Genomic DNA, 6,000 nt, shown 5'->3' with positions numbered 1-6,000 from the left:
GAGGCAGGAGCCCTGCTTGTCATGGGGCAAATAGGGAGCAGCAGCTGGGATGGTGCCACCTTGTCTAGGGGGAGAAGGAGGGATCGGGCCTTTAGAGTGGGGCTGAGGTATTTGTCCCTGCCTCCTGGTGGTTCCTGCAAGCAGTGCCCACGCCAGGCAGCTGTAGCTGGCTCTGTGCAAGCTGCCTCTGAAGGAATAAAATGGAGCCTCACTCCAGGAAGCACTTCACTGGGGCTGGATCTAAGACAGAACTCTGACCAAGGAGCTCAGGAGCCCACTTACGGCTGGCCAAGGCAGGGCCTGCCCCAAAGCCCACTGAGGCCAAGGGGAGTGGTCAGGCTGGATCACACCCATCCTGCCTGTCTCTCCTGGCTCTAACACAGCAGCCCAGCTGCTTTCCCAGATGATACCAGGGGGGACAGAATCGCCAACTGCTGCCCCCTGTCCGCTGGGTAATGGCTCTGCCCTGTCTTTCAGCGCAGGGGGAGGAGGCTGGATGGAAGCGAGGCATCCAGCAGTGACTCCCACCACACCTCAATGAGATTCCTGCAGCCTCCTGCTGGGAAGTGGGGAAGGCAATGGCTGTGCTACAGTGTGGGGAACCTGTGAGGGATTCACGGAGGAGCTTCTGGCTGGGGAGACTGGATTATGGCTTCCTTCCCTGCTCGCAGTTCCTGTCTGACTTTCCTTTCCAGTGGGAGGGTGTCTTTGGCTTCAAGTCAATTTAATCTGGGGAACTGCCCAAGGAAAAGAATTAAAACAATTGCATGCAAGGTTGGTTTGATGGTCATTGCAGAATGATGGGATCCCGCAGGGATGATGTTGGTGCATCACCAGCAGATGTGAGTTCCCTGGTTCTGGCAATTGATTAGTCCCGTCACCCGTAATCTCTCACTATGGTATCGGACATCAGCGGGGCACGATTGACAAAGGCCTGTTGGAAAGCTGTCAGCAGCTGACTGTCCCAATCCTGTGAAAAGGAAAGAAAAGGACTTAAAGTGTCCCTGACTGAGGAGAGGAGGGGAAAAGAAAGACACACACAACCCTGAGAAAAAACAATACAAGCAGCCGATGGAGATTTAGGACACTTTGGCCACATGGAACTTCACAGCAACAGCAAGGATAGCAATCCCCGCCTGCTGCTTCAACATCCCAGGCTGCAGCCACTTGAGCTAAAGCCAGAGGAGAATCTCACTCCACTGACAGTGTAGGGTCTGTGACAGCAAGTTTCGGGTAGTGCTGATTCCATCCAGCAGAAGGCAGTATTGCAGATGCACACCAGCCTGTTCATTACAATAACATTTCTGGGAATGTTAAAGCGCTTTGCACACATGAATAAGCTGAGCATCACCGCACCCTTTGGAGACAGGTATCTTCCCCCTCCCATACCCCTTGTACAGATAAGGGGAAAGGAAAGTGCACAGATCAAATTATTTGTCCAGGGTCATCCAGTGGAGCCAAGAACAGAGTCTAGATGTCCAAAATCCAAGTCTAGTGCTCTGCTCATACACAGCCCTGCCTCACGAGGAGGATCCCGTAGCTCTATTGAAACAGACGTTGATCTCTGTCTAAATACAGAGTGATCAGGATCCATTCTGGGGCTCAGTAAAATCCTTGCAATAATGACATGGGCCCCTAACCAGTAAGTTAACTTGCTACTGAGTTCTGTTCAGCCACAGAGTAGAGCCACTGTTATGACAACAGGAGGTGTATGACTCCTACTGGCCTGACTAACAGACGCCGCAGGGCTTGAGCACTCAGGGACCCTGGAGGACAGCTCTGCAGCCTTTTGTCATTCCAGCCCCATTTCCAGCCAGCCCCAAGCTGCGTAACTGGATAGTTCAGGGGGATCAGCAATACAGATTCTCTCATCACCCCAATTTAAATACTGGCAGAAGCATTCCCCTTAACTACAGTTGAACCCCGTTTATCTGACCCTCCATTAACCATCTGTCCAGGCTAACCGGACAACCAGCGCACCCAAGTCCAGAAAGGTTTCAGAGTAACAGCCGTGTTAGTCTGTATTCACAAAAAGAAAAGGAGTACTTGTGGCACCTTAGAGACTAACCAATTTATTTGAGCATAAGCTTTCGTGAGCTACAGCTCACTTCATCGGATGCATACTGTGGAAACTGCAGAAGACATTATATACACAGAGACCATGAAACAATACCTCCTCCCACCCCACTCTCCTGCTGGTAATAGCTTATCTAAAGTGATCACTCTCCTTACAGTGTGTATGATAATCAAGTTGGGCCATTTCCAGCACAAATCCAGGTTTTCTCACCCCCCCCCTTTTTTTTTTTTCCAAAAACCACACACACAAACTCACTCTCCTGCTGGTAATAGCTTATCCAAAGTGACCACTCTCCCTACAATGTGTATGAAAATCAAGGTGGGCTGGAAATGGAAATGGAATTGGTACAGATATAAGTGTAACCCTTCTGCCCGTCAGAGTCGGCAGCAACAAGGGCCAGGTTCAGTATCTAGTGGTTCCGTTCCAATAACAATGCAAAACCGGCTCGAGCCCCCACCCAGTGACCTGGGACAAATATATACAACCCCCGCTGGGCGCCTCCAAGAGGCAGTACTTCCCCTCTAGCAAGCACGGAGTCTGAGTGTAGCAAAAGCCTTTTAATAACGGAGAGAAACAATGTGGCATTATGTTGGGGAAACACCACCAACAGGATTCGTAACACAACCCATGAGCAAAAAAAAAACCACCCCAAGCAAATTGGGGTGTGTCCTTTCCCTTTGGTTCTTGAGTCCAGCAACCCCAAATCACCCAAAGTCCCAAAAGTCCAATGACCCAAAAGTCTCTGTCCCTGGTCAGGGCAGCCCCAGAGTTCGAAAGTTTATCTGCAGAGCTTCCCCCACCCCCATCTCCACCCAGGTTGGGAGGTAGAGAGAGAGAGGTAAGGGGCACCTTACATGATCTGAAGCTGACCGTCCCACAGCTCCATAGGCCTTCGCTCCGCCAGCCGCCCCACAAGCTGCTTTGCTTGGCTCCGCTCCACGTCCCACAAGCAGCTCCCACCATCCTATGAACTGCTCCACCAACCTGTCCACAAGGCACTCCAGCCATCCCACAAACTGCTCCACAATATATCTTCAGGCTCCCCCACTACTTAACACAACGCTCAGTGATTTCAGCTCTTAGTCAGGTCAGCTCTTTGATGAATTCAGCTTGTAGTAGGGGAGCCTCAGTGCTGGTGCACTATTAGCCCCAAAGTGAGCTCAGCAGCCTGTAACTAGACTCCTAATGGAATCAAAATTAGCTCTGATATTCCACAGTGGAGAGAGGAGGAAGTGCAATTAGCATGTAAGGCCCTCACCCAGGGGCCCATGCCACCAAGTATTAATACTTGTCCCCAGCCTCTGTCAATTCACAGAGTTTTGGAACCCATGACCCTTGCCTAGCGAGTGCTACTTAGTTGATGGTGAGTCCCTCCATCATAACAAAAGACCAAGTACAGTTCCAAGCACAGTTCCCATAATCAGGGTAATAACAATTTATTCTTCCTGCCCCAATAACAGAGACACTGGGGATCCCACAGCAGCCAAAGTGACCATTTGGGCAGCTATGGCCTCATGCTAGGCGGGGTGGGTGTGCCTATGCAAATGAGATCAGCCCCTGAAGTTCTTTTCCACAACTTGCCACACCTGACCACCAGATATCAGGGTGGAGTTCATCCTGACACTGCTTACATATGTGGATGGAGTGCTGGGCTTGGCAAAATGTCTTGAGGACAAGAGCGGTCAGCCTGCGGCCAGGGAAGAGATGGGTCGGGGGACAGAGAACGCGAGGGTTGCTAGTCCCAGAAGAACGGTTTCTAAAAGGACACAAACATCATGGTATCTCCCATTGTATTTTGCGCGTGGGGTGAAACAAACGGGCTGCCTCCCGATGTAGTATTAGGAGAGTAGGAGGGAGCAAACAGAAGCAACACACCAAATAAAAAAGATCTGAAGCTTTCAGCCCTGAGCTCAGACTCACCCCCTCCCACCAGCGCATTTTGGAGCTTCTGATAATTCAGTGTTGTTTCTCCCCTCTGGTCCCTGCTATTCTCACCTCATTCCCCAAGTGCGGGTGGGGCCAGCAGGGCTGAAATCCCAGCTACAGACCTGAGTCAGAAGCTCTATGTAGTGCAGTAAGGATGTGTCAGCATGACTGAGGGACCTATCTGCAAACCCAGGTGTGCAATGCAGCACGGACACTTAGTTTGAAAACACCAAGTCCGCAAGCTGGGGTCCCACAGATCTCCCTCCCAGTTCGTCTTTATAATAACAATGTTCAGAGTTTTGCACCTGAGCAGCTCCACCAAAGGGATTGGCAGAGGTATGTAAGCATTATTGTCCCCCTTGTACAGATATGGGATAAAAGAGGATTCTGCACTCATTTACACCAACGTCAATCTGGAGTAACTCGTGACATCAGTAGAGTTATGCTGGATTCACCCAGCTAGGAATCCAGGAGCAGAACTCTCCTTACAGCTTCATCATGTGATCAGCTTAGTAGCTTGACCCAGTTTATGTTGCTCTGAGGTGTGAAAAGTCAGTGTAAAAGATCAACGTAGTTAAGCCGATCTAAGGCCCCTGTGTAGACAGCACTAGGTCGACAGAAGAATTCGTCCATTGGCCTAGCTGCCGCCTTTCGGGGAGGTGGATTACCTCTGCCAATGGGAGAGCCTCTCCCAGCAGCATAGGTAGCATCTACACTGAAGCACTACAGCCGCACCGCTGCAGAATTTCTGGTGTAGACAAGCCCGCAGTGACCTCTCACAGCTAGCAGCACAACCTAAATTCAGATCCGCTTTCCAGGAAGCCAGCAGCTTTCTGTTTGATCTCTGGCCTGTCTCCTCCAGGTACCGTGTGATGAAGACATTGGGGGCGAAACGCACCATATGTTCTGCTCTCTGAATCCAGCAGACATCTGCGGGAGGCCGTCGATGTTCTGCAGTGCTGTTCCCATGATGTCTCCTGTGGGACCAAACCACGCCATAGAGGGCTTTATAGATTGATGTACATAAAAATCCTTTTTGCTGACATAGCCTGTGAAATAACCTAGAAACAAAGGGCCTGATTCACCTCTCCCCTACTCTGGTGTGAATCAGGAGTCAAGCCAATGGAGTTACGGCAGGGTAAAGTTGGTGTGACAGGCGAACCCGGGACATAGGAGGTATCATTACTGGTCCAGATTAAGGACCCATCCAGAAGTCCAATGTCACACCTCCTACTAGGGTGACCAGATGTCCCGATTTTACAGGGACAGTCCCAATTTTAGGGTCTTTTTCTTATATAGGCTCCTATTACCTCCCCACTCCCATCCTGATTTTTCACACTTGCTGTCTGGTCACCCTACCTCCTACTGTGCTGAACCAGACCACAAATCCTACTAGTTCTGTAACAGAGGGGCCAGTGCAGGATGAGTCACAGGAAGGCAAAAATTCCCCATAATGCATATCAGTGTGCAATACTTCCTCTTGGAGGGACTGGTTGGGGGGAATTTTCAATTGATTCCCAGGTGGAGATCACTTTATTCACTAGAGCATGAGGTTTCAGAGCCCTGGTCATTATTATGCTAGCTAATGGCACTGCAGAGGTCGTTCTCATTCATAGGTCTCCTTTTTAACCCCCCAAAGCCATTTTCCTCTAAATCCTGCAGCAGGGAGTTGCACAGGTTAATTATGCTTTGTATGAAAAAAGTATTTGAGCAGCGTGTTGTCCATTTTATCCTGCTCTTTTAGGAGTAGCTTCATAATGGGGCTTCTCCCATTCAGATGCCTCCAAAGGACATGTGTATATTTTAAATATACAAAGAGTGTGTGAGAAAGAGGCGCACTGACTGGGCAGTGATCCTGCAGGGAACAATCTTGCATTGGCTAAGGGGATTCAGGGCAGGCGGATAGACAAGAAGGGGGCTGTGGTAACAGAAATCTTCCACCTTTAGCTCATACAATTCTATACAAACTGATCATCACAGTAAGTGGAGTTCCACCA

This window comes from Chelonia mydas, chromosome 1 (assembly GCF_015237465.2).
Source record: "Chelonia mydas isolate rCheMyd1 chromosome 1, rCheMyd1.pri.v2, whole genome shotgun sequence".
In the NCBI taxonomy this organism is placed as follows: Eukaryota; Metazoa; Chordata; order Testudines; family Cheloniidae; genus Chelonia; species Chelonia mydas.
The sequence above is the reverse complement of the archived record's forward strand: the minus strand, read 5'-3'. Positions refer to the sequence as shown.